Raw genomic sequence first — 10,892 nt, 5'->3', positions numbered from 1 at the left:
TGAAGAGGAGAGAACTCCTCTTTAATAAACTGGATAAGAAAGTCATATAGAATGAATACAGCATGGATAGAAAACATAGAGCTTCCTTTATTTGAAAGTCTCAATGACCAGAATAGAGTATGTCGGTCTTTTGAGAACCAAACACAATGGCAGAGGCAGAGTGCAGAGATAAGTAAATGAACAGTAGTTTGAGGTTCAGAATAAAGGATCACTTGAGAACCAAGCTGATTCGAAGCCTAACCCCAGCAAAAGATAATTCAGTAGAAGGCAATGCCAAGGCTAAAGAGTGCAGCACCTCTTGAGGTTTGCCAATATCTGATCAAGTCCCTGAACCATCTCTGTGCACCACTAAGGCAGCTAAGACCTGGAATGGTCTTGATTGTTCCAATGCTCATGAGCATTGGAACAAAGCCATCACAAAACAGGTGTAGCAGAACTTGCATTTTGCATTATATTGATGATAAGAAGGAGCTGATTCTACAGACAGACAGCTCAGAAAAGGATCTTAGTACAGCAATCTTATATGAATATTAGCTAATAGCATGCACAAGCAGACACAGAAATAAGCTGGGCACAAATTGGGAAGGAACTACTTGTTATTGCCTTCAGACTGCAAAGATTTCACCAATTCACAAAGGGGAGAACCATGTAGATGCAAAATAGTGACAAAGCATTTTAGGCCATTGTTGTTAAACACATCCATGGATCACTAAATAAATTTCAGAAAATACTTGTGAGGTACACAGCATAGTGCAATGATTCAGCATTGTCCAGGCCAAGATTCATCAGCCGTGTGTATTTGAAGGGCAACAATGAATGCCAAACATTTGAATTTGAGGCTGATACAGCTTGCAATCTCTCGCAATTTGAGCCAGAAGACTAAGAAAGCTAATATGATGCTACACTTAAAATGAGAGATGTTGACAGGATGGAAAGTAACACTGATTGTCAAATACTACTTCAATGTGAGAGATTAACTGGGCTCACAAGATAACCCAAACTTAAGAAGCAAAAAGGTTATTTTGTCCTAACTGCAAAGGAAGGGTGTGGTCAAACCTATTCTCTCCTCAGACTCTGATGATGAGGACCCCATTAAACAGGCACTAGGAACAAAAACAGCTGAGCACACAACATATCATCATCATCACGATGCAAGAAATCACATCACATCAGAGGAATGAATATCAACTAAGTAGATCAGCAAAGAGGAGCTTGTTCAAAGCTGAAGATTTGTAGATAGCAGAAAGTAAGTGTATCACTAACTCTGTGGAATGAAAACACAAAAATTAATTAATAAGCCCCTGGAGAACAACAATCAATTATATTACCATAATACAAGTAAACTTTGTGCCGAAATAAATGCACAGTGCCCTCCATAATGTGTGGAACAGACATGTTTTTCCTTTATTTGCCCCTGTGCTCCAAATTTTTACATTTAAAATCAAACAAATTACATGTAATTAAAAAGTGCTCATTCCAGATTTTATTCGAGGGTATTTTTATATATTATGTTTGACCATGTAGAAATTACAGCACTATTTAGACAGAGTCCCCTTTTTTCAGGACACCAGCAAGTTTGGGACATTTGGCTTCACAGATGTTTGAGTGCACATGTATGCAGATGTAAGAGAGTTAGACTTGCTTCTAAGCTTTTGATGACATTTGGAGTCTGTAGTTGCCATTTTTCACCTTCAGTACCAGAGTTGTGCCAAAGAAAGTCAAATAAGCTATTATGAGGCTGAAAAACAAGAATAAAACAGTAAGAGACATCACCCAAACCTTAGGATTTCCAAAATCAACTGTTTGGAAGATCATTAAAAAGAAAGTGCATACTAATGAGCTCAGTAATCGCAGAGGGACTGGTATTCCAAGGAAGGCCTCCACTGCTGATAACAGACAAATTCTCATCATATGAAGAAAAATACCCAAACGTATGTCCGACAGATCAAAAACATTCTTCAGGAAGCAGGTGTGGATGCATCAATGGCTAACTAAATGTATGTCCTCAGATTTCAAGAACAGAAATATAGAGGGTATACTGCAAGATGTAACCATGGCAAAAGTGATATGCTTTGGATCTTGGGCAGTTCTTTACTCAGGTTAATCTTGATCTCAACTGTCCAGAAGAACTTTTTCTAAAATTTTGCAGGCTCTTTTAAATAATTCTTGGCATACTGTAATCTGGCCAGCCATTCTGTGGCTAACTAGTGGTTTGCATCTTGTAATGTAGCCTCCGTATTTCTGTTCATGAAGACTTCTGAGGACAATAGTCATTGACATATCCATACCTGCCTCCTGAAGACTGATTCTGATCTGTTGGACATACATATGGAGATTTTTCTTCATTATGATAAGAATTGTCTGTTATCAGCAGTGGCGGTCTTCCTTGGAATGCCAATCCTTTTGCAATTACTGAGCTCACCAGTACACTTTTTCTTCTTAATGATGTTCCAAACTGTTGATTTTGGGTAATGGAGGATGAATGTGTGGCTAAAGGGGTGGAGTAAGGGGCAGGGATTTGAGTTCTTGGATCACTGGGGCCTATTTTTGGGGAGGTAGGACGTGTACCGAATGGATAGGTTACATCTGAATCCCAGAGGGACCAGGATCCTGGCGGGGACATTTGCTAGGGCTTCTAAGGAGACTTTAAATTAGTACGGTTGGTGGAAGGGGTCCATATAAAGGAGAACATCAAAGAGATGGTTCATCATCAAAGAGAGAAGGCTTGTAGACAAAGTTTGGGGGAAAGGCAAATGATCAAAGAGGAAAGGAATCGGTACCATAATGGAAGGGGGATGATGGTAATAAATATCAAAGTTGTCTGTAAAGATGGAGATAAGCAGAAGGTAAGATGTAGGAAATCTCTGAAATGAATTTACTTTAATGCTAGGAGTATTGTAAGGAAGGTGGACGAGCTGAAGGTGTGGATAGACACCTGGCAGTACGACGTGGTGGCAATTAGTGAGACGAGGTTGCAGGAGGGATGTGACTAGCAGTTAAATATTCCAGGATTTTGCTGCTTCAGGTGTGATAGAATTGGAGGGGTAAGGGGGGGGGGAGGGTGGCATTGCTTGTCAGGGAAAATATTATAGCTGTGCTGATGCGAGATAGATTGGAGGACTCATCAAGGCAGTATGGGTGGAATTAAAAAATGGAAAAGGAGAAATTACAATTATAGGGGTGTATTATAGACTACCTAGTGGGGAGTGAGAAATAGAGGAGTACATGTGTAAGGAAATAGCTGAGATTTGTAATAAGCACAGGGTTGTATTAGTAGGGAATTTTAATTTTCCTAAAAAAGCTTGGGAGATGCATTCTGTGAAGGGGATGGAAGGATTAGAATTTATAAAATGTGAGCAGGATAGTTTTTTGCAGCAATATGTTAAGGTACCCACTAGAGAAGGGGCAGTGTTGGACCTATTGTTGGGGAATGAGCTAGGGCAGGTGACTCAGGTGTGTGTGGGGGAGCATTTCAAATCCAGAGATCATAGTACCATTAGTTTCAATGTAATTATGGAAAGAAATAGGTTTGGTCCGACGATTAAGGTTTTGAGTGAGGGAAAGCCAGATTTGATGAAATGAGAAGGGATTTGCAAAAAGCGGTTTGGGCTGATTTGTTTTGTGGGAAGGAGGTACAGGAATATTGGAGGGCATTTAAAGGTGAGATTTTGAGGATACAGAATCTTTATGTTCCTGTTAGAATAAAAGGCAGAGACAAAAGTTCGATAAGAGCAGTAGTTTTCAAGGGGGATTAGAAAGCTGGTTCGAGATAAAAGGAAGGCCTATATTAAATACAAGAATCTAAGATGAGTTGCTTAGAAAATGCATGGATTGTAAGAAGAAGCTTAAGAAAGAAATTAGGATTACAAAAAGAAGGTACAAGGTGGCTATAGCAAACAGGGTGAAAGTAAATCCAAAGGTTTTTTTTTGCAGATATGTAAATAACAAAAGGAGAGTGAAGGATAAAATTGGTCCCTTAGAGAATCTGAGCGGACACATGTGTGCAGAGCCGAATGAGATGGTGGAGATATTGAACAAATTCTTCTCTTCAGTATTCACTAGAAAAAAGGATATGGAATTGTAGAGCTCGACAAAAGAACCAAAGACTTGTTGATCCAAACCAAGGCTTTTATTAGCAAAAGACAGGAGCTCTTCACAGGTGGCCGACCAGTCCGGAATGATCCGACCTGGCTAGGGACACAACCCTTTAAGGCCCAGACAGTAGGCGTGGCTTAGCTCTCAGCCAATCGCTGTAAGCACAGTCTAGATACTGTAAGTATATACACTATATACATTGGTGATAGATCTGTACTATCACAGGAATCGTGTAGGATAAGTAAGGCAAAAGGGGTAATTATGGAAAATAGGGATTAGGAAAGAAGGGGTGATGGAACTTTTGAGGAATATAAAGGTGTTTAAGTCTCTGGGTCCCAACAGGATTTTCCCCAGGACCTTGAAGGAAGTCAGGGAGGATATAGTTAAAGCTCTGTCAGTGATTTTTCAACAGTCACTGGAGGGAAGCATGGTGCCACAGGATTAGCATGTGGCAAACATGGTTCCTCTGTTTAAAAATAGCTCCAGGTTTTGGCCCAGCAATTATCGGCCATTAAGTTTGATGTCGGTGGTCGGCACACTAATGGAAAGTATTCAAAGGGATAATATATATAAGTATCTAGAGGGGCAGGGATTGATCAGGGACACCCAACATGGGTTTGTGCAGGGAAAGTCATGTTTGACAAATCTTGTTGAATTTTTTGAGGAGGTGACTAGGGAGGTTGATGAGGATAGAGCAATAAATGTAGTCCATATGGATTTCACTAAGGTCTTTAATAAAGTTCCAATGGAAGGTTGGTAAGAAAGGTTCAGGTGCTAAGTATTAATGTTGAGATAGTCAGATGGGTTTGTCACATTTGTGGCCCGAAATGTGAAGTTAATAAAACATTAAACACAAGTTTATCAGGTAAACTTCTCTGGGTCTTTATTCTCCTGTTTCCTTTGTTCTCTTGCTTGTGTTCTTATCTCTGTCTCATACCACGTGACTTCCGGTACATCTCATACATATTCATTATCATGACATCCCTCCTTTAATCAGAAATAAACTTTACCTTCACTTATCAATATCCCTTGGAAACTTACAAACATCGTAACTAATGGTAATACTATAACTCAACGACATAAAATTTACTTCTTACAGCATTCATACATGCACTGTATGATATAAGATTAAATACTGTCCCAAAGTTCTTATTAAAACTATGGCACAAAGTCTTCGTATCGTTTGGGCATTTTCCGGTTTCGTTTCGGCCTCCCTGCGATATTGTCGTCGCTTCTCGGTTGTTCACTCTCAGCGTTGGAAATACTGCTCACCACGGCTTCGGGTGTTTCTGGCGCTCTAGTCACTTCATCAGGAGTGCTGGTAACTGCCTCTGGAACATCATCAGGTCTCTCAGTTTCAGCATCTCGTATTGGCCTTTCAACCTCTTCGCTCGATGTATCCCTGGACTGGTACCTTTTTACACCTGATACATTTCTCTTATACAGGACTCCAGTCGGAGACTTGACTGTCACCATACTGCCACTTCTGGATACGACAGTATAGGGTTGATGGTAATAAGGTGTGTCTAACTTACCACCAGTTTCATGCCTCACTAGAACATTATCTCCTGGCATGATGTCTGAGTACTTGGCTTCACGTTTCGAATCTGTGTACATCTTTGCTGCACCTTTCTTTTCAGCATCGTGGTCCTTCATCTCCTGGTCGTCTCGGATTTCCTTTATTTCTGGCATTTTTGTGTGAATTTTTCTCCCAAAAAATGCTTCTGCAGGACTTTTTCCAGTGGTTGCATGAGGCGTTGCTTGATAGACAGCCACATAAGATAGCAATGCTTCTCGCCAATTTTGTCCTTCTGCGTGTGCAATTCTCAATCGTTTTTCAATGGACTGATTTTGTCTCTCTACTTCTCCATTGGCTTGCGGCCATTTCGGAGTTACTTTATGATGGTGGATACCTGTGGTCCTCATGTATTCCGTAAATGTCTCTGAAATGAATTGTGGACCATTGTCAGAGTATAATGTAACAGGTAATCCATATCTTGCGAATATCTCTGCTAATGCTTGTATTGTTTTTTCAGTGGTTGTGGACTTCAACATCACGTACTCATAGTATCTGCTGTAGTAATCTATCACTACCATAATTGATTCACCCGTCGGTAAAGGTCCAAGAAAATCAACAGCTACGTCGATCCATGGTCCTGTCGGAAGTTGCGTACTCCGGATCGGTTCTGGCGGATTACTCCTACTTGTGAGTTGACATCCGTGACAAGTTTTAACAAATTTCTCTGCGTCTTTATCACAACTTGGCCACCATACATTGGTCCTGAGGTTTTGCTTGGTACCAACAATGCCTAGGTGTCCTTCATGTGCTAAGGATACGATCTTCGGTCTCAATCTTTGCGGTATCACCAATCTGCAACCTCTTAATACACACTGTCCGATGCAACAAAGTTCGTCTCTAATGGGAATGTAAGCCTTGTGAGTACACTTGTCCCATTGTCCACTCTGTATGCATTCTCTTACTTCCGTGAGTTCTGGATCACGTTCGGATTCTCTCTTGACCTCCTTCGTAGTCACAGCTTTCGGTGTCGACTGAATAGCTACGAAGCGTACAAAGCTCTCTGTTTCAGTTCCCAATTCTGACTTGGAATGTGGACCACCATCCTTCACCAATCTGGACAGTGGATCAGCAATGTTTGCTTTCCCTGCAATGTGGATTACTTTATATTTGTAGGGTTGTAGTCTGAGTACCCATCTCTCTATTCTGGCACATGGTTTGGATCTAGGTGCATAGATCACCTCTAATGGCTTATGCTCTGTGATGAGTTCAAATTCAATGCCGTATAAATATGCATGGAATCTCTCACAGGCCCACACAAGTCCGAGTGCTTCTTTCTCTGTCTGAGAGTATCTTCTTTCCACATCTGATAACGATCTGCTGGCATAGGCAATGATTCGTGGTCCTCCATCATGCATCTGGACCAACACGGCTCCTAAACCAACCGGGCAGGCATCCGCTATGACTTTGGTTGATGCCGCCGGATCGTAATATCCAAGAGTTTTTGCATCTGTCAGGCTTTGATTCAGCGCTGTGAACGCTTTCTTCTGCTCAGATCCAAAATGAAATGGTACACCTTTCCTGGTTAGTTTCCTTAGTGGTTCTGCTACTGTAGCGAAATTAGGAGTGAACTTTGCGCAAAAATTAACCAATCCCAGGAAACTCCTCACCTCTGTTGCGTTCTGAGGTGCACGTGCCTCTGCAATAGCTTTCACCTTGGCCTCTGCAGGGTTTAGTCCTTCCCATGTAAGTCTGTGTCCCATGAAGTCCATTTCTGACACACCGAACTGGCACTTGTTTCCATTCACAGTAAGGCCTGCCTCCTGTAGTCTAGATAGTACACGCCTCAACCGTTTGTCATGCTCTTCCTTCGTTGGTGCATGGACTATGATGTCGTTAGAAATGTTGGCAACTCCAGGAATGCCTTGAATCACTCGATGGATTTCATACTGGTAGATCTCCGAAGCTGCATTAATTCCAAATGATAGTCTCTTGTAACGATACAATCCACAGTGAGTCACAAATGTTGTCACTTCTCGGGAACCTGGATCCAGCTCTAATTGATGATAGCCCCATTTCAGATCAATTTTTGAGAATACCTTGCTGGTAGTTAGTTCTTGAAGTATTTCCTCCACTGTTGGTATAGGGTGTCGTTCTCTAATTATAGCTTCATTGGCCATTTTCATGTCAACATATAGTCTTATGTCACCCTTTGGTTTGGGCACAATCACTACGGGACTGACCCATTGTGTCGAATGTTCCACCGGTTCAATAATGTCTTGTTCGATCAATTCTTTAATTTTGGCTTCGACTTTCCCACGAAGCCCAAACGGAGTTCGGCGCATTGGTTGTGCCTTGGGTTTGACCGTTTCATCTACTGCTAGCTTCAATTGTCGACCTTTCAGCTTTCCTACTCCTTAGAAGACTGCGGGGAATTCTTGCTTCATATCCTCGTATGACTGAATTGAATTGACACAAGCTCCAATATGAAGTATTGCCAGGTCTTGTGCTTTTCTTCTACTCAGCAATGGTTCTCCCCTCTCTTCTATGACCATAAACTCTGCTTCGGTGTACTTATCTCCAGCTTCAACAGTTGCAGTAAAACATCCAATGGTCTGCAATGGCTTGGTTGCTGTGTATGGATACAGTTTCTTGGAACACTTCTTTGAGGTACAGATGATCTTTTTCCTTTTCAACTTCTCCCATAAATGTCGATCAATCACATTACTGTCACTGCCTGAGTCTACAATGACCTGCACTGTCACTCCACCAATGATCACTGGGACCTTCTCATGATGTACTTCATTCAACGTAAATTGGTAACAACTCTGTTCCTCCTGGGTATCATCATCGTCACCGTCTATCTGGCGAATGGTATCTTTCTTGCCAGGATACTTTCCTTTCCCCCAGGCTTTGCCTTTGGAAGTTGTATTATTCCTCTTCTGGTCTGCTTTGGACTTGCTTTTGCACTTCTTTGCAAAGTGGTCCTTACCTCCACACTTTCTGCAAACTTTGCCTTTGGCCGGGCAATATGGGTCTTTTCCAAAGTGACCTCGGTTTCCACATCGATAACACTCCACGTCCTGTGTCGACGTATATCTTGGCTTGTAATGGCGATGTAAGAGCCTCTTAATTTGCTGGCTTGAGTTGTCTTTCAGGGTCATGGTAAGAAATTGCCCTTCAACAGCTTCTAATGCAGCAGCAATGGTTAAAGCATCGGTGAGTTCCAACTCACTCCCTCTTTCCAGTAGACGTCTTCTGAGTTTATTTGATCTGCAGTGCTGTACGACTTGATCCAATAATTGGTTGTCCAAATCAGCTGGCATGTAATTGCATCCAACAGCTAGCTGGCGTAGTCTCGTCACGTACTGAGCAATTGTCTGGCCATCTTCTTGTCTCGTTCTCCGAAACAAATGGCGTTGAAATGTAGCATTCGGTGTCACTACATAGTGTGCATTTAATGCATCTACCGCTTTCCGGTACTCATCCTTTCTTCCAGTATTCAAAAGTGTCTTAAATGTTTCCCGAACTGAGGGTCCTGCAGTGAAAAGAAGTAACGCCCTCCTCTGCGCATTTTGTTCAACTGTACCGGTATCTAGAAATAGGCCACGACTGTCGACGTAGGATTCAAATTCTTCCAGCCATGCCTTCCACTTCACACTTACAGTGCTTGCATCACCCGTTGGGTCAAAATGAGCAATTCCACTATGTGTTAGAAAGTCACCATCTGCACCAGCCATGAGGAAATATTCCAGCCCCAAAAGTACTGAGTCACAGAGAAAATTCTTATCACCTTGAAGTTGTCTGTAATCCTCTGTAATCTTGTTTAGTCTTTAATTTTCTTCAAGCTTCTTTCATCCTCGTCACCAATGTCACATTTGTGGCCCGAAATGTGAAGTTAAAACATTAAACACAAGTTTATCAGGTAAACTTCTCTGGGTCTTTATTCTCCTGTTTCCTTTGTTCTCTTGCTTGTGTTCTTATCTCTGTCTCATACCACGTGACTTCCGGTACATCTCATACATATTCATTATCATGACAGGGTTCACCAGTGGTTAGAAGATAGACACCAGAGAGTCATGGTGGATAACTGTCTGTCAGGATGGAAGCCAGTCATGAGCGGGGTGCCTCAGGGATCAGTGTTGGGTCCCTTGTTGTTTGTCATTTAGTTAATGATTCGGATGATGGAGTGGTAAATTGGATTAGTAAATATGCGAATGACACAAAAATAGGGGGAGTTGTGGATAGTCAACATGGTTATCAGAGACTGCAGAAGGATTTGGACTGCTTAGATGAGTGGGCTGAAAGATGGCATATGAAGTTTAATATCAATAAGTGTGAGGTGCTTCATTTTGGGAAGAATAATCAAAACAGAAAATATGCGGTGAAGGGAATGGCACTGAGGAATGTAGAGGAACGGAGAGATCTTGGAATAATGGTTCATTGTTCTTTAAAAGTGGAATCTCATGTGGATAGAGTGATAAAGAAGGCTTTTGGTACGCTGGTCTTAATAAATCAAAGCATAGAATATAGGAGCTGGGAGGTGATGTTGTGACTATTCAAGGCATTGGTGAGGCCAAATTTGGAATACTGTGTGCAGTTCCAGTCCCCAAATTACAGAAAGGATATTAATAAGGTGGAGAGGGTGCAGAGAAGATTTACTAAAATGTTGCCTGGATTGCAGTATCTAGAATACAAAGAAAGATTGATTAGACTAGATCTTTATTCATTGGAGCGTAGAAGGTTGAGAGGGGATTTGATAGAGGTGTTTAAAATTATGAGGGGGATAGACAGAGTAGATGTGAATAGGCTCTTCCCATTGAGGCTAGGTGAAATTGTGACGAGTGTCAAAAGTTAAAGTTTTTGGGGCAAAAGTTTGGAAGTAACATGAGGGGAAACTTCATCACTCAGAGAGTGATGGTTGAGTGGAATGGCCTTCCTGAAGAGATGGTTGCAGCAGGATCAATTTTGTCATTTAAGAGAAGGTTGGATGAGTGCATGGATGTGAGGGGATTGGACGGTTATGGAGAGAGAACTGTAGGTGGAACTAGTGTGGACTAGAGAGGCCGAGATGGCCTGTTTCCATACTGTAATTGTTATATGGTTATTATATTGGAAAATTATTCAGGACTTCATTATTTAAGAAGGGATGTGACTTTTGTGGTTTATGTTATTTTGGTGTGCACTCCTTTAAGAATCATGAACAATAGCTCTTTTTTTAATTTTTTTAAATTTTTCAAACTATGAACCGTATTAACCAAAATACACACAAACATTTCCC

This window comes from Narcine bancroftii, chromosome 3 (assembly GCF_036971445.1).
Source record: "Narcine bancroftii isolate sNarBan1 chromosome 3, sNarBan1.hap1, whole genome shotgun sequence".
NCBI classification, from domain to species: Eukaryota; Metazoa; Chordata; class Chondrichthyes; order Torpediniformes; family Narcinidae; genus Narcine; species Narcine bancroftii.
Note: the sequence above shows the minus strand (reverse complement) of the source record.